The sequence below is a fragment of the Myotis lucifugus genome, unplaced genomic scaffold (genome assembly GCF_000147115.1).
Source record: "Myotis lucifugus unplaced genomic scaffold, Myoluc2.0 scaffold_52, whole genome shotgun sequence".
In the NCBI taxonomy this organism is placed as follows: domain Eukaryota; kingdom Metazoa; phylum Chordata; class Mammalia; order Chiroptera; family Vespertilionidae; genus Myotis; species Myotis lucifugus.
In genome coordinates, this window is record NW_005871100.1 from 3,024,392 (window position 1) to 3,051,939 (window position 27,548).

Genomic DNA, 27,548 nt, shown 5'->3' on the forward strand with positions numbered 1-27,548 from the left:
AAATACTTGATGGATTGCAGACAATACATTTTATTTCATGATGGGGTAGTCGATTTGTTTCATATTGACCTGGCTAATGTGTTAAATAACAAATGTTTATTTAGAATCTGAAAATCAGAAATGGCAAATGTCAGAAATGTGTGTGTGTGTGTGTGTGTGTGTATTTGTTTTTAAAAATGCCTTTCATTTAGTAGGCTAAATCAGTTTTAAAATGTATATTTTCTGCTCGCAGTAAGCCCTCGAATGTTGCATTCGTTTTCACCTATTTTTTTTTTAAGGCCAGCTGCAAGCAGAGACCAGACTGTTGGATGTGCTCTTTAAGGATGGAGTCTTCCCAATGGCTCTGCCTCCATGTTGGCAGGAGTCAATAACTCTTCTTGAGTCACTAACTGCAGACTCTCTGTCCAGCACCAACCTTGATGGTTTCCTCATGGCCCTCGCCTCACCCCCCACAGTGGCTTCCCAAAGGAAGCCCTGTTCACTGTCTGCTAGGCTATAAGAGTGACATTCTCCTGAGATAGACCTCCTTGTAGGGACAAGATCTGGACACCATGTTATCAGCCTGGAAAGACTCACTGTTCCATTGGTATTATATGTAAAATTGATGTATATACATAATGCATAGATAAATGTATATATGTTTATACAGAAATATATATTCCTTTACATATGTACATACATTATATATAAGTAATACATATATAATACATTAGTAAATAATATATGTACATATGTATTTACATGTATATATATCACATATGTATATATGTATATGTAATACAAACATACATTTCTATTACACATACATTCTCTCTCTCTGTCTCTGTCAAGATCAGTATGGATAGTGATAACTACCATACGCACTTTAGTATTTCCTGTATGCTAATATTTAAGACAGTACTTCCTGTCTCCAAGGAATTGAAATTTGTTTGGAGAGACTAGACATGTACAGACTGAGATAGATGATGAATAATAATAGGAACCATAGAGGCAAATTTATTATGAAGCTAATGAAGCTCAAACCCCAGGGTCCCTCACTTGTACAATATATGTTTCACCATTTTTTAGTACATTGCTAGGGGCCACCTAGTCCTTTCCATGCACTGGAGGAGCCCTATTAGTGTGCACAGCACTGTGTTCATGGAATCATAACTTGTCAAACTTGAAAAAGTAAGATTAATATCAATTTATTAATGCTTTCCTTTCCACTCTGACGTTCCCTCTGTAACATTTCTCCTTGGGGTCAGTTACATCGTAGTTGAGAGTATTTTTGAGACATAGCTAAGGGGAAGTGAATTGGGGAACACCTTTAGTTGGGGTTTAGTGGGATGTATTTATACAGCTCAGTGTGTCTATGTAGGTTATTCCTAGCCATCCTAATGTGGGAATCACTTCCCAGGAACACCATCTGCTGTGCCAGCTCACCTAGGGTCCTTACACACGGGCAGGGATAGGAGCAAAGGTAGCACTGCAGCATGAACCTGGACTATTGACATCTGCTAATAGGAATCTGTTTGAATGTATGGAGCCAGAAGCTAGTATGTAAAATTCTACTTTTTAGATGTATAGAATTGTAAGTAGAGGATTAAGTCTTATCTAAGTGTAGTTAATATGGACATTCCTTCTGTTATGATGCAAATATATATTTATAAATGCACCATTTAAAAATATTTTTATTGATTTTTAGAGAGAGAGGAAGGGAGAGAGAGAAACATCATGTGAGAGCAGAACATAGATCAGCTGCCTTCTGCATGCCCCCAACTGGGTATCAAACCCAAAACCTGGGCATGTGCCCTGACCCACAATTGAACCAGCAACCTTTTGGTGTCTGGGACAACGCCCAACTAACTGAGCCACAACTGCCAGAGCAAATGCAGCATTTTTAAATTCTGTGTTTAAATTTCTTGCTCATTTGATTTGAGTGTGTGTGTATGTGTATAATTACTGACAAACTGATTAATGAGTGTCATCAACACAAAGAATATTTAAAGTCAGTGCACAAGAAAGTTTGTAGTACCCTGAGTTCTCATGGCTCATATATGAAAGAAAATTAATAGAAGTATTTACAAATTTGACAACCATCCTAAAAATTTTATAGCATCACCAAAAAAGAACTGTGAGTCTGAAAGTAACTTTTCCGAATTATCAATAATTAAATACAAATTTCAACCACCCACATTTGAGAAAAGACTCATTTATCTTTGCATCTCATAGAAAATATTAACATAAATCATTGTCATGTAAGAAGTAATCAAAGAGTGTGCAGCCCAAAAGAAGCATTTAGGGTGGTGTGCAAGGTGGTTAATTAATTCACATGCTGGGTTGTTTTTCTGGATTTGAATTTGTGATGTTTTGGTGATGACAGCTTTTAAAATTTTGTACTTTGTTGTGACAGAAGATCACTTTTGTAAGCATTTTGTATTTGTAACCTTGCTTTTTTTTTTTTTCATAAAGAGGGTCTAAAGCTGCAGGCCTTACAGAACTTGGGTCCATTTCTTATACCCACAGTGAGTCTGCACTTTGTAGTCTGACTGTTCTGAACAATTTCATTCAGTGTTTAATTCACCCTCACTGCAAAACTATGAAGTAAACTACCCCATCCTGGAAGTTCGTCCAATTGGGAGTTAAGAATGCTACCATATTTGTTAAATACCTTACCTAGTGAAATATGAACTAGAATGTTTATTTTGGTAAGACTATATGTAAAGCAGAAATATTTTCCTTCAGGACAGTAAGCCTCTTTTACCTGCTAAGACAGCGTCATTACAATTGGCCCTTCCTGCTGCCCTGCAGCACCTGCCTACCTCTGTGCCAGGATTGCCCACATCAGACTTTGTGGTCACTACTTGTCACTTTGCCTCCTGCAGAAACACAGCCCCTTCCTGCAGTGTTGGGCCTTGTCCTCTTCCTAGCCTCTTCTTCAAGAAGTGTTTTCAGAAATGAAATGAAAATAAAACCTGAGAAGTGCTTCTAGGGCTGGGAAAAGAGTAAGTTGAGAGGGTAACTTTGTGGAGTGAAAAACATGTCTTTGAGACGGATCTCCTCTGGAGGTGTGCATATATGAGGAATGATATACATATATGTCTCTATATATTCATGGCATATGCACAATACCAGTTATGCAAGTAATCGAGGGTAGTTAATATTAAGGGAATTGGAAGACTTTTAAAAAGATTTGAAAAGGAAACCCATGTCTTTATACTTTGAAATTGAACTTGGTTAGTTATTTTCCAGGTTAAGTATATTATGAATACTAGTTGAGTCATTTCTTGCTTTACCTACAATATTTGGTTGCCTAGAACATTTCAGGGCTTAAACAATGCTAGGGCAAAGTATATTTTGCTTTCTCCAGCCTCTTTGCTAGGGGTTTTTGGTATAAAGGGAGGCAAAGGATTGGAGTGGGAAGCTTGGACTCTGAGGCTAAACAGACCTGGATTATTGAATCTTGATTCCAGGCTTTTCAAACTGGGATATTTCCGATAATCCCCTTTTAGTATAAAATTGTCACTAGCCAGTGCCTTCCTAGAAGGGCCTACTAGGAAGGCATGGGCTAGTTGCTTTATATTCTTTGCTAAGAGCGCAGTATTAGTCCCATTTGACACAGACATAAAGCAAGACAGACCAGAAACCTGGCCTGAAGTCACAGCCAGGGCAGACTTTGCTCTCAGGTGTCCCTGACTACATTAGCACCTGCTCTTCCCAGCCTAAGTTATGACCTTCTATAGGATATTTGCATTTTAATAGAAGGCTCTTGGGTACCAATGCGTCTTACATACTGAAAGGCTGATTTCCAAAGGGAGCAATTGGCTGGTTGGGGAGATACTTGATGACTGCCTTCTGGTAGAAACAGAACTGTTTCCAGACTTTTGAAGAAAATGCTTATGTAGGGTAGGAGGGTGCATGAGCATCCCATCATCACAGTAACAGCACTGAAAACAATCATTTGGCAGTTCTAACATGGTTGTAATTACTGAACTGTCTAAAGCTGCTAACCAGGTTTCTCTCTTTCAGTGATATTTATCAGGGAGTGGGGGGCTCCTGACAAACATAATATCTTACACTATACACACTTAAAAATTCTCTTTTACTTAGATTTTCAAATTAAAATATTGGCATTATGTTCATGTACATTATTTTTTAAATGTGTTTGGCCAGTGGAACCTAACAGGACTCAGCTATAAACATTGGCAATTAAGAGCCGAAACCCTTGGTCGCTTTGGCATGTGTTTAGAGCCCTCCCTGCCAGACACTTCCCTGGTGGCATTCACAAAGAGAGCACACTTTAGGTCACATGACTCCATCACCAGACCTTGATGATGGAGCACATCGGGGCTTGAAATTGAAGCACCCTTTTCCTTACCTATCTCATTCAGTGGGAGTCTTTCTAACGCTGATTTGGCTGCCTGATTTTCAGTAGATGGTGTAATTATGTAAGTAATGGCAAAAGCAGGGGAATTTGGGGGACATATTTTTACAGCTCACTGTTAAGTAAACTGAGCACCATGGTAATAAGCATAAATTATGCCCAGGCTTCCTTAGGTATCAAACATCAAATGAAGGAAGTGAGGTTTTTGAAGTTTATAAACTCAAGCGAAGTACATATTACTGAAAGCCTTCACTTCAGAAATTCCAGGTTAAATTTTCTAAGTCTCTCTTCTTTCCTTGGGAGAGAAGACAGGCAAGGCGTTTCAGAGGCCCCCAGTAACCTGTAAATAGTTCAGGTTGTAGATCTTTACCCAGTCGATCTTTTGATAGGGTGTTTCCAACACTGGACGTCTGGATTTTGGCACCAACTCAGCCCAATGGTTGGCAATGTGTGATTGAAATGAATGTGTCTCAATGTTCAGCCTGCATTGGAAACCCCCTTTCATAGGCTGGCTTCACTTCATCGCTTCCAGGGGCCACACCAAAACATCTGCTGTTAAAATATATGAACATTAAACAAAATCTTTGGTCAAGAGATGTTATGTGTACATTTCTCTTCAGATGTTGGAATAAAGAAAGATTATTTTGTCAAAACCTGGAAAGATCATAGCATCTTAAGTGTTTATGTAATGTTTATTGTAAAGTCATGAGAATTATTCTTATCTGTGGCTTGTAGAAATAGTCTTACTGATTTCTAAGTCATACCTTATATGTCAGTAGAGTTTATGTCAGGAGTTTTCATCTTGGGTCGCCATCAGAATCACTTGGGTGAACCTAGAAAAGTGAAGCTGTCTGAGCTCCACCCCAAGAGCTTATGTGACTGACCTGGGGTGGCCAGAGTCTGTTTGTTGGTTTTTGTTTTTGTTTTAAATATTTTTATTGATTTCAGAGAGAAAGGGAAAGGGGGAGAGAGAGAGAAACATCAGTGATAAGAGAGAATCATTGATTGGCTGCTTCCTGCACACCACTGCGGATCGAGCCCACAACCCAGGCATGTGCCCTGACCAGGAATTGAACTGTGACCTCCTGGTTCATAGATCGATGCTCAACCACTGAGCCATGCCGCTGGGTATGGATCTGTTTTTTTAACATTACACAGTTGATTGTAATATCTTGTCCATGTTGAGAACCCACTGGTGTACATTAATGAAATAATTGACATTGTAAGGATTATGGAATTTTAAAAGTGACTCCAACTGTTAAAGAAGCATGACCCTTACTGCATTTCCTTACTATAGATGTAGTTTTTAGTTTTACAGGAAGCAGTCGTTTACCATAGAGCAAGTTTGAAGATGTAATAATATCTCATGTACTTTGTACAGCAGACATGCTCATAATGGGGAGCCTGTGGCCTGAGGATCTCTCACTCAGGACACATGTATGAGTGAAGTGACCAAGTTCAATGTAAGTGGGAGTGATGGGGACGCTGGCAAACTGGAGAGCTCTTGCTTCACTTAAAAAGGCAGCCATTGCTCCTCCAGCCTGGTGTTGCCATGTTGGAGTGCAGGCCCTTGGCTGGTAGATCTTTTCAGTAATGTTATTATTTGAGAGAGAGAAGCTAGGAGTTAGATGTTTATGTGAAATCTGTCTTTGAATGTTTGCAACTAATACAGGTGGTTTTCAAATATTGTGCAAGAAAACCACTCCATGTAATCACGGTATTTAACAAGAGATATTGATAGGCCATGTGTTTTAATGGAGTTCATATGAATGCTGAGATGTACTAGCAAGCTCTGAGGACTTTTGTTTCTAGCAAGGAAGCTACATAAACTACAGAGGCATCATAGAAAAATTAGTTTAGTTTTTTTTAAATTTCCATTTCTCTTTATGAAATGGTTAACTATACTTTAATAAGAAAACTTTGTGATTGAAAATTTTTTGTTTATACCAAATTCTGAACCACAAGCCTCGATCCTCAGAGTATATTTAGATCATCATCAGTTGCATTTCCCTCCACTGGGGGACAAAAAAGCAGGATCCCTCAAAAACTCCATCCTGAGTGTTTGCATCATGGTAAGAATACATTTTGCACATGTCTGAGCATCGTATCACTGAAAAACCAGGAGGAAACTTAGCCATGATCTAGTCCAGTTAACTCATTCCTTGGCTGAAGAAGCTGAGGTGATGTGAAGTCATGGGGGAGCGACAGAGCTGGGCCCAGAGGAGTGGAGAGAACAGCATGGAGCAATGGTTCAGTTCATGGGTCCGGGAGCCAAGTTGCCTAATCTGGATCCCTGGCTTTGCTCCTTCTGCCATGCTCTATACCTCTCTGTGCCTCATTTTCTTCATCTCTAAAATGGGAACAATAATACTACCTGTCTTTAGTGAGATGCCATTTATACTTGGTGTGTTAGCTGTTGGACCTCTGGTCAACTTTGAAGAAAAGAAAGCTCCATGCAGTTCCCTTCCTTGCCTTGCGGAGGACTCGAATCCCACTGGCTAGGTGACCTTGGCCAAGTCATTTAATTTCTCTAGGCCTCAACTTCTGCCAGATGAGGATAGTGAGTGTTTACCTCAGAGTGTTGTTATGAGGATTAAAGAAAAACATGTGTATGAAGGGGCTGGCAACTAGGAAGCACCCCATGAATGTTAACACTGATGTGATTGTGCCATCTTTCTGCACCATGGCCACATTCCTCAGATTAAGAATCAAAATAACCTTATACATTTCTGGGTCTCGCTAAGCATTTTTAGTTTGGGATGGTGAGTGAAATTTGACTTCCCTGGAAGAGTTTTGGTTGGTGTTTGTATAAGTCATACTGAGTGGTCCTAGGAATCCATGAGCTGTTAAAACATTCCACACACAAATTCTTGCTGTTTCAAAATATACCAGCCTTAATTTAGTATTGTTTATCCAGATTGAAGTTTTTGAGACATTAGATCATGTGATGACAAAAATGACTTCCATATTTGATAAATAGAATTTTCTATTTGGGAGAAAAGGCATTTTAAGGGACTAGAGAGGTTTATTCAGTTGTATAAAGAAGACGTAATTTTTTCATGTACCAACTAAGCAATGGAAAAACAGGAGATGATTTTGTATGTATCATTTGTCAAGGTTTATTGTGAGTCATTCAAACATACTTATGGGGCTTTGATGAAAAAAAGCCAGGAACATGGCTGTAAGGACTCTAACAAAATGCCGTTTCCTCCTCATTAAGTGGCTGTGCATCTCTTTAATAATGGTCCTTGAGATGTCACATACTGAAATGCTGCAAGTCTCACAGGAAAGTCCCGGAGAGGCCTCGTCTGAAAAGTTGGAGTGGCAGTGGTTGAGTTGTTTACTGATTGTAGGAATATTTAAAATACTTTATTCCTAAATGGTATTTGACAGCCATTGAGATCATGTTCAGTCCTGTAGAATATATTGTCACTGGTTTTCCCCTTCTGAGAATATGCCAGGATCCAATCCACAAGCTGGTCCAGGCTCATGTGACTTACCAGTACTTAAATAAATGGTTTCCTGCCCTTTTACCAGTATTACTGAGGGTTCCTTTCCTTCTTTTTTCCTTCTCCCTCCCTATGGGCTCTATGTCTTGAAAGATTTTTGTCTAACAAACAATCTGATTTCAAAGTAATTAAATGTTTTGTTTTTCTGTTGTTATTTTTTTTCATGCAGTGACATCTAAAACTCCCAATTTATACATTCGTTAAACGCTTACCGAGTGCACTGTGCGAGCACTACCTAAGAGCTTGGGGTACAGTAGTGAATTACACAACTAAAGTCCCTGATCCTGGGAGAAGCAGACAAAACACAAATGCATGAGATAATTTCAAAGTCATAACACTGGGAAGAAAATAGAGTGAGGCAGGAGAGAGAGGCTGGGAGGCCCATTTGAGATAAGGCAGTCAGGGCTGGATGGCCTCTTTGAGAGGGAGGCATCTGGGAAGGGACCTGAATGAAGTAGGGGAATGAATGAGCCATTTGGGTGCTTGTTCCAGGCAGAGGGACTAGCAAGGATGAAGGTCCTTGGTGTCAAGTGTGCTTGAGGAGTAGCAGGGAGGAAGGTATAATGGGACAGAGGGAGTGAGGAGAGTGGTGGGGGAAGGGCTGGGAGCAGTGGTCAGGGGCCTGCGCATGTGTGTGTCAGCCCGAGTCACAGAGGAGTTGCAATAAGTCCAGCCCCCCCAGTGGTTATGATGGCTACAGTTTCCACTATGCTTTTTGTAACATTCAAATAGCCAGCCCCCACCCCCACCCCAGTGGTTATGATGGCTACCGTTTCCACTATGCTTTTTGTAACATTCAAATAGCTCAAGGACCCCAGTGCCACCTTCAAAGCCCTCTGGAGACCTGGAAATCCTGATGGCCTCTGGAGCGCTTCAAATTTAGTTTGCTTTTTCTTCAATTCTGAAAGCCCCGTTTATATTTTGAAATCTGTCTTGAAATACAAATTTTTGACTAACGTAATACATTTGACTAACATAATTCATTTAGTGTTTTGCTATTTTATTCTGGAGTGGGAGTGAAAATAAGGATTATTAATAATCACGATGCGCCCTGACTGGTTTGGCTCAGTGGATAGAGCATTGGCCTGCGGACTGAAAGGTCCCAGGTTCGATTCCAGTCAAGGGCATGTACCTTGGTTGCGGGCACATTCCCAGTGTGGGGTGTGCAGGAGGCAGCTGATCGATGTTTCTCTCTCATCGATGTTTCTAACTCTCTATCCCTCTCCCTTCCTCTCTGTAAAAATCAATAAAATATAAAAAAAAATCATGATGCATTAAAATAATGCATTAAAAATAAAGCATTAAAGTAATGCATTAAAAATAATGTTGGGTGCAGTTTGCAAACTCTGGGGACTTACAGGTTTCTTAACATTTTTCTTCAGGAGCTTTGTGAAATCTTACCTGGATTTTAGTGGATATGAGTGTTGGCAGAAGGGGAGAAGAGAATGCTCTTGAAACCAGTAACTTAAAACATATTGACAGAAGGGAGAAAATTTTCTGAGGGAGATTATATAGACCATGAGCCTGATCACAGTATTTCACCATCAATACCTTTTATTATTTTGAAAAGTAATGTTTTCTGTAGCTCATCCATGAAAAATAGATACTGCTTTGTTTTCTACATCTGCATCTTATGGGGAGAGGTTAGTGTAAACATTTCACTGGCAAGGTGAACTTTTGTTTTGATGAAGGCATATGAACCTCTTCTCTGTATTCTAACCTGCCAGTATCTTTGTTAAACTAATTGAGAAATGGTATGGTTTGGATAACAGGATGCTGTGCAGTTAATGAAATTCAAGGAAAAAATACATACATGTATTTCTGTGAGATACTCAGAAATACATGTACGTATTTGTATCTGTTAAATTTCTAATTAATACGAAATGATGATACATTAGTCAGCTACTGCCACACGAAAACAGCATAACAAACTGCTCCAGAACTCAGGGGCTTTCAGCAATAAGCGCTCATGCTCATGCTCCCTGTTTGCAGGGACACTGCATGTGGCTGAGGGAGGCTGGATTCAGCTGGGCGGCTCTGCTTCAGGCTGCTGCTCAGCTGATCTTCTGTGGACTGGGCACACATCAGCTGACATGTGTTCCCTCTGAGGACCAGGCTGAAGGGGCAGCAGCTACTAAGGGCATGCTCTTCTCAGAGTGGACCCCCAAAGCGTAAGTAGAAGCTCATTTAAGGCCTCTATTCATGTCATGTCCATAACATCCCTTTGGCTAAATCAAGTCTCGAGGCCACATGCAGAGTTGATAGGGCCAGGAAGTTGATTCCTCCCTAAGGGAAAGGGAGAGAGATGTGAGCGAACAGTAACCCATTATCACAGATAGCTTTTATCAGAAATAGAAAAAGTCCAAAAGGATTTGAAATTTAGTAAGGAGATGCAAATCTCTCCCTGAAGTGATCACAATACTGTATAAACACGAGGTTGCTGAACCCCCAACCTCCCAGAGAACTTGGGAGGCATACACTGGGACTCCCCAGTGAGGAATGAATGAGCAGGGGAATTGAGGCTTAGAGGAAGTACTAGTAAAAGCAGGGAATAATTTCTGCTTAGCCACAAAGGACAGGGAATCTGCTTCTCTGGTTAGAGATGACCTGGTTTCCATTCTGAGGTTACTGAAGAACCCAGAGGCTTAAAGTGGGGTTGCCCAGTGCTCTGTGCTTGTCTTCTAAGTCCCTGAGCTGTTTGGCATGGCTGAGAAGTCTGGGACCCTTCCCTGTGATGCTTGTCCCCAGCTCAGAGCTTCAGAAAAGCCCTGGGCTGCTGTGCCAGGTGGATCTTGTACCCCTTTGCTTTCCCCCAGTTCTGAGCCAATGTCACAGGATGAAAAAAAGCTGACCTGCCAGTTGGAACACCCCATTCTCCCACTGTACATCACTCTTTTTGGTGGCTGAGGGAGCATTCACTGGTGTCGGACATCCCAAGTTCTCATTGGGCTTCTCTGTGACTTCGGGCAACTTACTAATGTATAATTTTTTTATTTGGGAAATGGGGAATATGGTATCTACCCTATTATACTGTTATGAAGGTTAAGTAAGAGGTAAATCTCAGTGTAGTGTCTGGTACATGTTAAACATTTGATAAATGCTTTTATTATTCTCTATTATCAGAGGTACTAAGACAATATTCCATTATTGTTATTCCAGTACTAGAAGCCCAGTGCACGAAATCTGAGCACTGGTACGGTCCCTAGGCCTGGCCTGTGATCAGGACCATCTTCCCTGGCTGCCTGCAGCCTGCCCTGCCCCCCGCCGCTACCCACCCCGGTTCTCTGTTCGCCATTGGGCGATGGGAGCCTGCCGGCCGGGGAAAGGGACCAAGAGATGGTCAGTGCACCTCATAGTGACTAGTCTAGTAGTCCTTCTGGTCGTTCCGCCTTTAGGGTCAGTTTGCATATTACCCTTTTATAATATAGGGTAGGATTTCTGTTTCTCCTCATTAGATTGTGAGCCTCCAAAAGGCATGATTTATGACTCTGTGCTTCATCTCTGTGTCCCATTCTGCAGTAGCACTATGTTTATGATATAGGGACTTAACCAATATCCACTGAACTGTATACAGACATGTATCCTCTACCATAAAGCCTTTAACTCCAAGGACTAGATTAAATTGCTCCTAAAAATAGATTTAGTTGTTCTTTTTCAAGTTCACATTTTGCCTGAAATAAAGACTTTTGAAACCTTGAAGGAATTTAAAGGATTTAAGAGGGATTGATGCTTTTCCTTTCATTAGACACTACACACTCAAGGACAGAAGAACTTTATGTTACAGTAGATGAGTTGAAAATAGTATAGTATAAAGGCTAATTTTCACATGTGTCTACATGATTTAAAGGGCATGTAAAGAATATTTGTGCTAATACTCTTCTAATGCCCATCCTTTGAGTTGCCTCTCAGATTGTGGCTGCGATCTTACCATAAGCTTGTTCAAAGGTATTATAAATTTTCAGCTAACTCATTGCTCTCAAGGAGTGGTCACTCTAGATTAAAGACTTGGCTAGTATAATAAATAGACCCAGCATTGCGTAGATTAAAAGTCCAAGAAGTTTATTTCTTTCATATAAGGATTCAGGGTGGATAGGCTACTTGGCTCCAGGCAGCCATTCAGGGCTTCAGGTTCCTTCCACCTGATTTCTCTGCTCCCCCACAGTCCACTCCTCTTCTATATAGTAAAAACTCGGGATCCTTTCCTGAAGATGAACCTTTGTATTCCTCTTGGGGGAAAGGAAAAGAGTACACATACAGTATGTTATGGCCCAGGCCTTCAAGGGTAACCAGTCACTTCCACTCCTATTCCATTGGTGAGAACTCAATTGCATGGCCACATGTATCTGCAGAGGTGCTGATGCATGTAGCCACCAGCTATTTCTATTACTATGGAGGAAGGGAGGGCCTGATTTGGGGGACAGCTAGCAAATTCTTGCCCTGGACCAACAAGTCTGCGTTAGAGAATTTTGCCTTTTTGTTGAATAGCTAATGTATGGTCTAGTAATTTAATGAGGAAAGAGTGGGTGGTTATAATAATAATTAATAGGATTTACAACTTATTGAGCTCAAGCTATGTGCTAGAGACTGTTAAAAACAATTTAATGAATTATCTCTTTTGACCCTCTCAGAGAGCTTGTAAAAGAAGTTCGGTTATTATCTGCATTTTATAGGTCAAGACCCTGAGGCTTAAGGAGGGTAAGTAATCTCATCAAGATTATACAGCCAGGCATGCTTGACTTCAAGGCCTTCACCATACTGCCCTAGGAAAGGTGAAATTCCTGAAAAATGAAGGATAGTCACATGCTACTTCTCATTCTAGCTTCTGCAGCTAGTCAGCAGCAAAGGCTATCAGGAAAAGCAGTGGGTTCTCTGGAAATAATTCAGTCAGAGGCTACATAAACCTCTACTAGGGATGCTGTGGAGGGATTTTCTGCTTTGCACTGAGGGCCTTGGTGATTTGCATGATTCTCTGTGAAGGTCAAGCGCACTGCTTTGTGCATTCCAGTTTCTGCTTGTCACCCATGACCCCTCATTCCTGTGATAGCGGTGAAGTCCTTTCAACACACAAATCTTTGATAACGAGGAGGCACCTGGTGACACAGGGTACAAGAGTCAGTAGTTGACACTGGGGTTCTAGTGTGACCTTGACTGGTCACTTCAACCTTGAATCTCCATTTCATGGGGAGTAGAATATGTGTATTGGGCTTATGTGTAAAATATGTGTATTAAAAAGCCAGTGATTAAGAGTGCTCTTTGGGGTTCTAGGATTTCTATAGAACTGTAGTAGTTTTCATGTTCTATATATATAGGGCTTTTGGGTTTTCTTAGATTAAAGGATTTTTCAAGTTAAAAAAAAATAAAAACCAAAAGGGTACTTGTACTGATAATGGTTAATATTTTTGAATGTCTACACTGTGCTAGGCATTCTTCTTCTTCTAAGTGCTTTGCATGAGTTAATTTACCTAGGGGGGTACACCTATTATTATTCTGCTTTTACAGATGAGGAAGTTTTGCCACAGAGTGGTTAATAGCTTGCCCATTGTCACTCACTAGAAAGTAACCAGAATTCAAACTTGGACTTTGAGATCTAGAGCTACACTCTGCTGCAGGAATGGATGATTTCTGAGGTTTCTCCCAGGTCTAAAAATGCTGCATACAGACAGCTCAAGACTTTTCTTCTCCAAGAAAGACTCCCAAATAGTTTCCTGCCTCCATCGTGACCATTAGAAGCTGAGTGTGAGTAAGAAAGGCCCATATCATAACTTGCTGATAATTTCAGAAATCCTGGAATCTTTTCATTAACACCCAATACAACATGAGGTTCTGTTACACTGAAGTTTCTGACCAGGGGGCTGCTTTGATAAATATACAGAAGGCTTCCTAAAACACAGCTGGTCCTGGCCCTGGGGGCGTACACATGGGCCCCCTTCTCATGAGATGCTTTCGGTATGCAAGGAATGGCCTCCTGGGATGGATAAAAAATGTTCCTTTGTGACTAACCATGCTTTTAAGGGCATCTTAGAGTCATAGAACTTTATAGCAGAAGGAATCTTTGGGAACATCTAATCCGACAGCCTCCTTTACACAACCAGCCTAGCCTATCCCGGGCCTGTCCTGTTCTGAGAGCTGAGGACAGAGCGGTGAACAAAGGCCCTGCTCTCCTGGGCCTACATTCTATAGGGGGGACCCAGAAGACACAACAACAGCGAATATGTCATGGTAGGTAGTGGTTAGTACAGAGAAGAAAGGTAAAGCAGGAAGAGCGGATAGAGAGTGACAGTGGGAGTTCAGTCTATATTGTTTTAGATGGGGTGTTTATGTAAACCTATCTTGCAACCTTTTTTCATTGAACCCCTCCCCAGGAACTAATTCAGATATTGTTTCCTATTCCCCCAGCCTATGAATGTTAATACCACGGATTCACTGCCTATTTGTTAATGTATATCTGTGCTTTATAGCTAATCAGAGTGAGGTTCTCAGCCCCACCCCAGAACCCATTTTTCACCACCTTGGAGACAGCACCCTGTCTTTCTGTAAAGTTATGTTTTAGCTATTGTGAATGAAACTGAAGTAGCTTTTTTAAAAGATCACAATCTAATCTAAGAAAAGTTTCTTTTAATTCAAAGCACTTTGTTTTCTAGTGATGTTTTTATGTATGTGAAGTATCAGGGCTTGAGTTGAAAATTTTTAAAAATTGTTTAAGCAGTGAAGTCTGAGTGAAGTCTGAGACTGTAGACTCTCAGTTTGTATGCATTGTACACTATAATAGCTTATTTATCTACCAGGAAGGATGACATTCATTAAGTCTAACTCATTCTTACTGCATCTGTGAGGACCCTGCAAAGCTAATAAATGCACTATCTGGTCCTTCAGAAGTTTGCCCACCTCTACTCCAGAGTGTGGTCCCAGACTCCATGGTTTGAAGCTGGCCTCCTCTCGCCACATCTGCTCTTCAGCCTATGGAAAGAAGGACTTGTTATTGGGCACAAATAGCTGCAGGAAGGTGGAGAAATACAGTTTGCAAATGGGCAATCATTTGCTCAGCTAAAACTATGAGACTTCTATTATTAAGAGGAAGGAGAGTATAGGTGTTGGGGTACATTTAGCAGACTATCACAGAGTGTGTGTGTATGTGTGTGTGTGTGTGTTATAGTCTTTTTCTTTTAAAATCTATCATTGTTTGAAGGACATTGCAGGCCATCTTGATTTATGTATAGTGTTCAATAGTTTCAATATAAACAAACATGGGGAATGTGGTGTTGATGGAGGCAGGCTTACTCATCTGCTTGTTGACTCATGCATTCATTCAATAAACATAAAGTGAGAATGATCACCCCTTCTTTTCTTGCTAGTGTGCTGTGTCCTATGACCTGACCCGAACCTTCTTACTGCTAAGGAACTACTCCTGTTTATAGAGCAAAGTGTGGTTCCCAGCCCAGCAGCGTCAGGATCTACCGGGACTGTATTAGAAATGCAAATTCTCAACACTGCGTCCTCTTGCCTCAGACCTACTAAATCACAAACTATGGGGGTGGGACCAGCAATTTGTGTTTTGACAAGCTACCAGGCAATTCTGCAGCACACTGGTGTAGAAGATGTAATCTTAATCCATAATTATAATGAGGGCACGGCCCCCTTCACTGAATGAACGTTTTGTGCTTTCAGAGCCATCAACAAACATTTTCTCCTCTTACCTAGATTCCTTATCAATACTCTCTTGTACTCAGAAAATGTACACAAGTCAAATTAGACAAATCATATTTTGGCTCCGGATTTATTCCAGCAGACAGTGGCAGACGCTGCCAAAGCCACAGAGTGACTCCCCACGAAATTGGCCAGGCGACCACCAGCACCACCACCACACAGAGCGTTTTCAGCCCTTGACTGGTTCCTCTGTGTGAAAAGGGGCCTTGAGAGCCTTGACCCAGTGACTTTCAGATGCGGAGGAAAACAGACGCTTGATGCCGGTCCAACGTAAACAGGGCCAAGAGAACCTTTCACAAGCGAGGACTCGGTTAAGGAGCGATGGCTCCAGCAGAACGATTTAGGTGACTTGGTATGTAAGTATATTGTTGCACAGTTCTTGGCAGCCACAAAACACAGGTTTGCTGGAGGGAGTGGCAATTTGGGTCGAATGAATACTGTGTCTGTCAAAGGTAGATCTGTCTGTACGAGGTACTGCAGTTCAGACAATACCTGTGTTAGCCTGTATGACCTCCTGATCACCTTACAGATCAAAAAACTGAAACATTGCAAGGTTCATGTGCATGAGGCCTTCTACCCAGTAGGAGGCCAGGTGAGAATTTGAACCCGGATTCTAGAAACCATACTCTACTGCCCTACAGCACATCCTCCAAAAGTGGTGTTTGTGTTTCTGCTTCTGTAGTTGCACACACCAGCGCACACCCAGACGCACACATTCTGGGCTCTCACGACCTGACACCGTTGTTTCCCTGGGTCTCAGGGGCTGTTCCTGAGTGTGACTATTCAGAATCGGGTGGAGGCTCTTCTCGCTGCAGGGCCACGAGCCACCAGGCCCTGCTTTCTGTGTTCAATACCTTTGCTGATGGACTTTGAAAGGGGAAGAAAGGATTACTTACTGCAGGCCAGAGAGCTCTAAGAGGTTCCCAAATTACTCATTTCCCATCTGAATTTCTCCTCTTGCCTCAAAACTAAAACACTCTTTATAAGGGAAGAATGAAGACCCTGTGACCGAGGCAGCACATTCGGTAATTAGTGCACTTGTACCTCCATCAGAAGAGGGATGTATTATTCCAGAGCTCTGCAGACTGCCTTACACCCCGAGTGGATGGTTTGGTTTGACTGATGTGTACAGTAACTGAAGACAGTTTATGACTGGTGTGGGTTTTAATCTTCTCTCAAAATGAGTTCTCTTCATATTCTGTCCAACTGCCCAGTCCCTTTAATGGGCCTGAAATTGAGTAAAATGAGAAGGTGCTAAAATAGTTGAAACAAGAAGTGAAACCTTCTGTTTCATCATCCAGTCCAGAAAATATACAGTATATTTTTACTGCGGCCTCTCTTCCCTCCCTCTCCCAATCATTTTTATTAGAGATTCATGGGATTGCAGAGTGGTTTGGTGAGAAAAGCACTGGAAACCGAATTTAGTAAACCACAGGCCAATTTTATTTTTTTAGTTTTAGTGAACAAGGGCAAATAGCAGTTGCAAACAGATTACTGTATCTGCTTCTACGCTTTTTCTTTGTGGATGTTTGTGTTCTTGCCCTTTCTTGTGTGTTTTGTCTATTTTGACTATAATCTTCTTTGAGGAGAAAAGACCATTTTTTCTATCATAGGAACCCATTTTTTATTTTAGTATGTAGGCTTCACCTTAGTAAGAAATTGATATTTGTGGTCATTGATGTTACAGAAATTTTGAAACTGAGAAATTATCATAATTAATAAATGATAGGTAGTGGCTTCATATTAATGGTAATCAAGATCCTCAAGTTGCTTAGCGATAGATTAGTAAGGTATAAGCAAAATGTTAAAGGATGCAGTTGGGTAGGGAATGTGAATGGAATTTATTTTACACCTGTATAGGCAGTGGCAGGCATCGGGAGATACTCAGGATATGTGGTTTGGTTAGTTGGTTTATTGCTGAGTGAATGTTTGAGTCCTGCCCTTACTCCAGGGCACTAGAAATGAGATTAAGGGTGCCCAGGGATCTTGAAGGGCCTGTATAAGTATAGAATCTTAAGTACTAGAAGGGTCATTAGAGGTCTCAAACCCATCCAGCAACCCCATGCGACATTTCTTCCATAGGAATCCTGACAAATGGCTCTCCCACTCTTGACCATTGTAATAATTAAGGGCACATCATCTCCTTTCAGGTCCATTGGGCTCCATTCTATTGTTGGATGGCTCTGATTATGGGATCAATTTGTGGGATTGTAGCAAAAGCTCATCTGTGCTTTGCAGCTTCTCCCTATACAGGCCAGTTATCCTCATGGGGGAGGGAAGTCAGGCAGAATACCAGTCCCAAAACCCTTGGAAAGCCTGTTTTAGGGGCTGCCATTCATTTCCTCCGTCCCACTGTGGAAGGACCCAGGCACTTCCCGGTATTCTCCCTGGATTCTTCCTAGAGAAGTTTTTATGGGTATTTCTTTTAGATTTTCATGATGATTGTTGCAGGGGAACATGGAGAGAAGGCAAGTGGGGGCAGGAGAGGACATATAGTATGCAAAATAGTTCTGGGCTTTTGGGTCCTCACAAAGGTGTTGCAGGCCTCCAAAGTCTCCTTAACAGAGGCATCACATCCTGGCTATGGTGAGTGGTGGCCCCATCGTGGTCATTGCTGGACCACATCAATTCTGGTTGTCACATTTAATGAAATAGATCTACAGACAAGGGCTTCAGAAAAGGAAGTCTCTGGAAGCCTTGAATGAGATGAGATGAGAGACTGGTAATGCGAAGCTTGGTGAAGAGAACACAGTTCCAGTTATGAGGCCTGTCAAGGAAGAGGGAATAGATGGTTTAATGTGGGTTCAGAATGGAGATCGCAGTGGGCCAATTTGCCTCAGGTAGAATTTCCTGGTATCTCCATCTAGAATTGAACAATCCCTCAGGATATTAATAATGAAAATTTCCCCAATAGAAAAGTTAATCATCTCTTTTTTTCAAAAAAAAAAAAATCATGATCTGAATGCAGGCTTTAGGAAAAGACATTTTGTGAAAAACATTGTTACCATTTTTTTTTAGTATAAAAGTCATGTTTTTAATCTAAATTTAATTTGTTTGCAAAAGGGCCAGACATTTTCATTTAATTAATTTTATTTGATCAACCCATTTTCTAGGCGCCACTCCCTGGCTGATACAGTGTTGGGAACTGTGAGCTCCAAGATGAGCATACACAGTCTCACTTTGGGGGTTACTGGTTGCTCCACACTGCTCCTAGGGCAACGGTGTTAGGTTTGCAGCACAGACAGCCTCTGAGCAGGGTCTAGAAGGAGGAATGAATGACATGAGAAGGGCCAACATTTCCACTTGGGTGACTGCATGCAGAGGCACGGGGCTGTGGGAAGAGCAGGTTGCATTGGCTTCCATGGACTAGTGCTCGGTGGGAGTGGGCGCATATGGCAGAGGGAAGTGCAGGAGAAGGGGAGCTGACCCTTGCCCAGTAGGTTGGTTTTCCTTCTATTTTTTATGTTGCCGGGGCGGGTGTGGGGTTGGCCTGGCAATCCTGGGCTGTACAGTTTGGTTGGAGGCAATCCCAGACTGTTCTCTGCCGAAGCATTTTTCTCCATCTTTGCTTCAAAGGCAAAATTGTCATAAACTGGAAATTGGCCTCTTGAAGTTGGAAATTAGCCAAATAGCTCCTAAACCTTTTACATGATTTATAAATTTTAAAAACTAAGAAACTACATAATACTTCTCTGTACTTGTGAAAATGCAACACAGATTTAAAAAACATTTAGTCTTTTTTGTTGTTGTTTTGTTAATCCTCACCCGAGGGTATTTTTCCATTGATTTTTAGAGAGAGTGGAAGGGAGGGGAGAGACAGAGAGAGAGAGAGAGAGAGAGGAACCATCTATGGGAGAGAGGCACATCGATTGGGTGCCTCCCGTACACAGCCCCACTGGGGACAGGGTTGGAGTATGCAGCCAAGGTACATGTCTTTGACTGGAATCGAACCCAGGACCCTTCAGTCCGTGGGCCAACACTCTATCTGCTGAGCCAAACCAACTAGGGCAGTGGTCGGCAAACTCATTAGTCAACAGAGCCAAATATCAACAGTACAACGATTGAAATTTCTTTTGAGAGCCAAATTTTTTAAATTTAAACTATATAGGTAGGTACATTGTTATTAACTTAATTAGGGTACTCCTAAGGCTTAGGAAGAGCCACACTCAAGGGGCCAAAGAGCTGCATGTGACTCGCGAGCCGTAGTTTGCCAACCACGAACTAGGGCAAAAAACATTTAGTCTTAACAGTAATCTTTGTATAGCCGTATTAGTTTTATCTGTGTATCATTCCTGGGCTTTCTCACTCTGTCCTTTTTCTCACTGTCTCCACTTTTCACACTTTCTACCTTCCTTGTTTTCCTGTATCTGTAACCCTTTCTTCAATCATTGCTGCCTCATCTGTTTTTCTTTATTAATTTGCCACATTTACTCCATTATTCTTATATTTCCCGAGTCAGAGTTTTTATTTTTATCTTTCTCTTTTACAAAGGAAGACTAAAGCAAGATTTATTTTTACCTATGTAGCCTCTGATGTTTTTCTCCCCATCGTCTGAGTCGATGGGAGATAGAAGACACTAACAGTGTCTTGCATAGAGTAAGCATTTAGTAAGAATTGGAGGAAATGCAATAAAGCTTGGAGAAAAGGGATGTGCTAATGGGGGTGAGCATATTGGAGTCACTGGTGGGTGGGGTGTCAGTGGGTCAGAGGGCAGCTTACTCAGACCAGGAACTAGATGCAAAGTTTCATGAGAAGTAAATCAAGCCACTTTTTTCAGGTCATACTTTAGGACTTTATACTAAATGTAGAACTTTTAAAGTATCTGGATGAATTGTAGTAAATTGTTGGAGTGATGTGGTTAACTCTGGGAAAGTACTATACAGAGGAGGTTTGACAACGTGTTATGAATCTAATTCATTTCCTTTTAAACCCATCAGGAGCTGATCTCTGTAGCCTTTTTTTTTTTTTTAAGTGTAAGAGATCATCTGCTTAATCAACAGCTCTGGCTGGATCTCACCTCTATGTGATGAAATAATTAGTCAAATTGAAACTCACTTCATCCTGTCAGAATGAAACCGCATAAAGACGAGAGCCTGCTGATTTGTTTGGAGGGGAATCTGTAGGTAAAATTATAATGTGCCTGATATCCTAAAGCAGAAAGAAAAATGATTAGTAAGTAAATGCCCACATGAGCTGCGGTTCTTTTTTTTGTTTGTTTTTACTAGTAAAGAGTATTATTGTGAACCTTTGCTGCATTGTGGCAATTTATAACAATTTCAACTTGTGTTTCTTAAAAATTCAGTTTTGACCCTCAAAATTCTAAAAGCAAATATATTTTATCCTGTTTTTTAAAGTATTATAGAAAATGCAGATATAGAAAAATACGAACATAAATTGTAGAAAATTTAGAAGACATAAAACATAAAGCACATTCATAATCCCCCCTCCCAGGCCTGTTACTGTTAACATTTGGATGTAGTTTCTCTTTGTTTACACAATTTATTACATTATTCTGTATAATTAATATCATATTTTTGTTAACCTATAACTTAAACATTTTTTACTTGTAGTAGAAATTCTTTGTACATGAAATTTATAACAGCTCCTTCTATTAAATCCATGCACAGTAATTTAAAATAGTTTATGAGTTTACATTCAGCCTAGAGACACTGAAATAACTGGAAAGAGTCACTGTCAGGCCATGGCAGGGGCCTAGAGGCTGGGCAGCCTGTGGCAAATGACACGCATGCACTTTGCAGCCACACTGGCCTCCTTTCGGACCAACCTGAGTGCTTCCGAATCTCTCACCAGCGTAAAGCAGGAGAGAGCTGCTCGCCTCTTTGGAGAGGGAACACCTGTCCTGAGCTCTGTGGAGACCCGGCCCCAAAGTGCAGACCTGCGCCAGTTCATGACATCGTTGCCATTGGTCTGCAGCAAAATGAGGAAAAATACAGAGACACCCTGTCATTTGTGTCCTTTATTCTGAGACAATGCCCTTGGTCAGCTAAACTGCTGTTTCTTTTATGAAATGAAGATGATAATAGAGAATCGTTCCTTTTCTGGATCCGTCTTTGGCACATTACTTATTTTTTAAAATCCTGCTTTGTGAAATCCAAGTCGGTGAGCAACTCTTTTGAAGGCCAGCTGTGCCCAATTCTTGGCTTTTCCGAGACTGTCCCTTGCATATCTTTGCTTTCCTTACTAACTCTTCCCATGCTCATCCCCACCCTTGGACAGGATGGCACTTCTGTCAGGGTCCCCTGGAGCACTGCCCTCTAAGCTTTCTGGATAGGCCTCTCCACCAAGTAGAATGATTAGTTCCCTTCGTGTACTCCATTCCCTGACGGAGAGTCTAGAAGCTCCTTGAGGCTGACGATGCTCTTGGGAAGGGCACAGAGGAAGGTACACCGGTCCAGGGCACCATCTCTTGTGACCACGAGGGCATCTGTGTCCTCGGGTGTTCCTGCTGAGGTTCCTGCTGAGGAAGGTGCTTTTCCAGTCAACAGTGTAAGACTTTTACAAACAGTGTGTTCATTTCATGGGGGTTGGGGGGTTGGGGGGTGTGGGGAAGAGACTAGAATAAGAGCATTGACATTGCGAAGAAAACGAAATGAGTGCTGCCCTGGCTGCTGTGGTTCAGTTGGTTGAGTGTCGATCTGTGCACCTCAAGGTAGCTGGTTCTATCCCGTTCAGGGCTCATGCTGGGGTTGCAGGCTCCATCCCTGGTGGGGAGTATGAGGGAGGCAGCTAATCAATGTTGCTCTCTCCCATTGATGTTTCTCTCTCTCCCTTCTCCCTTCCCCTCTCTCTAAAATCAAAAACATTAAAAAAAAATGACTGCTAAGAACACGTGAATTACCTAGTAATTATTCAGCTCATTGCCATATCAGATGTTTCCGCTGATACGTTTGAGACAGTTCCCAGGTTTAAAGAGAAGTGATTTTTTTTCCTTCCCCGCTGATTCAAATGGAAGAAAAATGGGTAGTTGTATGGGAATTTGTTTGAACCCATGTTCTCGGGCTTTCCCATTGCTTCCTTATTCCACTCTAGATCAGTTTCCCTATCTCTTGCTGAGAACGCCACCAGGGAAGGAGGCGTGCCCAGAAGGGCTGGCAACAGCTCACAAGGACAAGGCCCCACATATCTGAGAGACCGGGGTTAGGGTGGGGACCTTTGAGCCTGCCTGTTCATGTCTGACCTTCAGGCATGAACTGCTGCTCTTTCTTTTTCTGTGTACATCTTTCCTGACACTGGCGACACACCTCTTCGGCCCTGTTTCCAGTCTGATAGGCATTAAGAAAAAAAGGAGGATTGTCATGCATTTGTTGACAGGGCAAGAAGGGGGCTGTCGTCGGTGCAGATTGCTAAAATAGGAGAGCTTGGGCTGCCTGCGAGGAGGCGTTCACAGGCAACAGCCCAGCTCTGTGACTGTTCTCTGCTGTTATGAGAAGGGTCTTGTTTCCTTCACCGAAAATGACAGTGAGAGTGCTTAGTACCAGGAGAGAGAAAGTTATCGTTTTGCTATGCTTGCCTTTGGATTAGGGGGGAAAATTGGATACCATTTCTTTGTTAATATCAGAACAGAATAGTAGATAGAACCAGTATCAGTGGACGGACAGCCTTGCCTGTCTTTAAACTCCCTGCGTAGCCAGCCAGGGAGTTTTCCTCCCACAGGCTGAGTTGCAGGCATCGGCTGCGCAATGTGGCGTAGCAAATCCACGACTCGCCCTGCTCCTTTGTGCCGCCTTCTGATGTTTCAAGTGCAGGGGTTGTCTCCTTGGCTAGTGTGTGAGTTTATGGGGGGCAGGAACCATGTCTTACTCTTTCTAACTTATTTCACTAAAAAAAAGTCTCTAATGTCAAGTGGGAATTTGGTGTGTTTTGAATGGATGGATGGAGAAATGGATGGATGAGTAAAACAGTTCCTTACACCTCATTCTGATGATACCACAGAGTCACTTTCAAGCCAGATAATGCTCACATATGCTTTCTGAGTAGGTTAAACGTCAGGAAGTTAGACTATATGCGTAGAATGTTCTCTGAAGTCCATGTACAGTAGCAAGGAATCAGAAATATCCTACTTGAGTAATGATGACATGGGATGGGTTCGATAACTGGTACATTCACTTGCTCTTCTAATCAGCATCTAAAACAATGGTGCTTATGTAGCAGCCTAAAAAACACATTGAACAAAATGTCATAAAAGTGACATTCCAGAGTATATGTATGCTCACAAATATTTGGGCAAACTCAGTTGCACAGCAAAAAAAAAAAAATTAGGGAAATTCACCAAAAAAGTTATTTTTTTTACTGTATTGAAAAATGTTCTGAAACAAATACATCAGTTGTGAACAGTTTCAAAGACAGAGAGGAGTACTTATGTTCTAAGACTTTTCTGTATCATGGAGATATTTTATGATTATTTTTAAAGGAAAAATAGTAGCAGGTTAGTAGCAAGGACATAGCAACAGTATCAAGGTTGCCAGTTAACATAGGAAGAAGATGGAAAGTTCCACTTAAAATAACAGTATTTTGGGGCCACTTAGAATAGGAAGACCCAAGTCTGGTAACCCCTGAGAACCTACCTCTCTGTTCAAGAGCTTAGCGCCATCGGACTGTTTATAATGCTGATTCTGCATCTAGTAAACAGCTCATTATGTTCAGTAGACTGTTTAATAAGGCATGGAATTAGTACCCTTTCAGTACTTACTTAGTAATTAACGGCACTTAAGATAAATTTCAGTTATCCAAAAATCCAATCATGTGAAATACCTAAATATCCTGAAACTTCACAAGCCAGGCGGGTATCTCATGTACCCCTCACAATGGTCAGGTGTGTCATTGTTCCCAAAATGTAGAAATGCTGATCAGCTGATCAGTGAGGAAGTGCTCTCTCTAACTCAGTGTTTTATAGTCAGGAGATTTCGTCGGGATGTCACCTTCTCACCTTTGGCCTTCTTTTCCTCAGCATGGCTAGTTATTTCCAACTGTGTGCTTCAATTTTTGTTGGCTTGACAATCGTGACCCTCCTGACAGGAGGTGTTTTTTGTACTGGCCATGTGACCAAAGCCATATTGACATTTCTTCGGAGGACAAAATCAAGGAATGTAGAGAAAGAACATTTAGGATGTTAGCATAGGGATTATGGTAGGGCTTCTAGGAAGCATGTGGAAGTGACATGAAGAAACGGAATACTACTCAGCAATAAAAATGTGTGGGACTCCTGACCCACACAGCAGCATGCATGAGTCTCAAAGCTGTGTGCTAAGTGAAAGAAACCGGACACAAGGCTGCACACTGGATGATTCTGTTTACGTGAAATTCTAGGAAAGGCAAAACCATAGCAACAGATCTGGTTGCCTGAGGCCTGGGATGGAGAAAGGTGCTTGACTACAAAGAGGCACCAGGGAACTTTTGGGGAGTGATGCAAATACTCTCTTATTTATTTATTTATTGCTATCATGGTCACACAAGTGTATATATTTGCCAAAACTCATCAAACTACACACTTAAAAATAGGTGGATTTTATATAAACTCAATCTCTGTAAAGCTGTTTTTAAAAGTTAATATGGTGAAAGCTTCCGATCGCTTTTCGTGCACCTTTGAAGATGAATTAGTAACAAACCATTTTCAGTTTTGTTACGTTTTGTTGGCTGTGGAGAAGATGCTACCATGCTAAATGTTTAGGAACGCCTCATCTGACATTATATGGGTTGCAGTTTGAGTGAGTGATTAAGCCGCAGGGTCGGGTTATAATTTATCCCCAGCTTTGGGTTTTCCTTGTCTCCATTTCAATATGATTTCCTATTTGCTTCCAGTATTTTGGGAGGCGTGACCCCCTAGTGTCATACCCTCAGGACCCAGAGAAGCAGAGATCTCACACTTTGGCCTTGCCTCCAGCCCTGCCAGTGCCCTGGACATTTTAGTTACCTTGTGCTCGGCCCTTCCACTTGGTGAAATGTGGATCAGTCTTGAAGGACTGTTGAGGATGGGCTTCCTTGTTTCCGAACGTTCTTGGTTCCTCCATGCCCCGTTCAGCAGTCTGTGACCTCTTTCCTTCTCCCAGTGTCAAATGTATTTTTATGTTTTAGTGGAAACTAATTGTTAAAACAGAAGCGAGATTGATCTCATTTCTCCAACTAAATAAAAAGTAAATTGAGCCCTGGCCAGTGTGGCTCAGTTGATTGAGCATGTCCCTGTGTACCAAGAGGTTGTAGGTTTGGTCCCCAGTCCAGGTTTGGGTGGATCAATGTTTCTCTCTCACATTGATGTTTCTCTCTCGCTCTCTCCCTCTCCCTTTCTCTCTCTCAAAAATCAATAAAAAATATGTTTTAAAAAGTAAATTGAAAAAGACCAACCAAAATTAATTTCTAATTTGAGTCAAAATGTACATTGTACTCTTCCCTTCTTGAACTTATTAATAATGCTGGGAAACCAGCTATGATTTTTCAACAAATTTAATTTTTTTAAATCCTCATTCTAGGATATGCTTTATTGATTTTTTTTAGAGAGAGGAAGCAGGGGGGGAACATCAATGTGAGAGAAAGACATCAGTTGGTTGCCTCCCACACATGCCCTGGCCAGAGATTGAACCTGCAGCCTAGGTGTGTGCCCCGACTGGGAATCAAACCTTTTGGTGTACAGGATAACACTCGAACCAACTGAACCATCCAGCCAGGGTTCAGCAAATTTCATTTTGATTAAAAAAACAAACAAACAAAAAAACTGCCCTGACCGGTTTGGCTCAGTGGATAGAGCGTCAGCCTGCGGACTGAAGGATCCCGGGTTCGATTCCAGTCGGTGGCATGTACCTTGGTTGCAGGCACATCCCCAGTGGGGGTTGTGCAGGAGGCAGCTGATCGATGTTTCTCTCTCATCGATGTTTCTAGCTTTCTTTCCCTCACCCTTCCTCTCTGTAAAAAATCAATGAAATGTATTTTAAAAAAAAACTGAAATGGAACAATTAGGACTCTTTCTTTCATCTGTCCATTTCCTTTATTTTGGGGGGGGCAGGAGGAGAAGTGTAATTTAGAGTCTCATTTGCAATATGCATGAGCATTTTTGCTGCTAGAAGATTATACAGTGATTAAACTATGATTGTATATATTTATTTTTATTTTTGATGTCAGCCTATTGTTTATTTGATGAACTCTTTCTTTTTTTAGTTGGTGTTTTAGTCTTCTCCTCTCTCTTCCCCCTGCATTCTCCCTGTAAAGCACCTATGCAGGCCCTGGTGTTGCATGAGCCCAGCCTCCGTGTGACAAAGTGGTGTCACTGCTGATTGGCAGCTGGGCCTGAGACGCTGGAGCTAAACTGCAGCTCCCATTGTTTCTTGCAAATGTCTGCCTTTCAGGACTGTGGAAATTGATGACCGAATAGTGCTGTACGAATAGTGTACGTATGATTCCGGACAGAGCAGTCTGCTTTTCTTGCATGCAGTGTGCTGAGAATATATGCAAAGCTTTCTTGGTCCCATGCCCTGAACTCTTTTATTTCCTCTAATATTTCAACCTTTTACAAATCATCAGTATCTTTAATCTCACTCTTATTACCAGCTCAAAACTCAGCATTGAAGGGGAAGTTGATTTGCTGTGTGACCTTGGGTTTGAATTCCCTTATCTTAAAATTGGGAGGATAGGCCTGCCTGTACTCAGGGGATGTGGTTTAGAAAAGCTAATTAGTGATTATAAAGCAATTTGTAAACATGCTTAGCAGTGCAGAATCTGATTCAAATTCTTTCCCTTCTTTTCATGCCCCCATCAAGCACACACATTAAGCACCTTTCATCTTCATGGGTTCATTTATTACTCCATTCCTTCATTCAACATCTTTTTCTTTTTTTACAGAGCATCATCTAGGTTCCAGACACTGCTTTAGGTGATGGGGACTCAGCAATGAATGCAATTGACTGCCCTTCTGGAGCTTACATTTTAGGAGGAAAGACAGATAATAAAATAATGAAACAAGA

The 27,548-nt window shown here is 41.5% G+C and overlaps 1 protein-coding gene and 1 long non-coding RNA gene across 3 annotated transcripts in view; both read left to right on the forward strand.

The window, feature by feature from the left end:
* The window catches only part of JAZF1 (JAZF zinc finger 1), a 298,763-nt gene that overhangs the window by 6,979 nt on the left and 264,236 nt on the right, over positions 1-27,548 (forward strand). The gene's annotated exons all lie outside the window — the stretch shown is intronic.
* Positions 303-27,548, forward strand: LOC111826047. Its single transcript, XR_002829281.1, has 3 exons — positions 303-586; positions 26,746-26,974; positions 27,427-27,548. It is a non-coding gene; the product is annotated as an uncharacterized LOC111826047 (long non-coding RNA).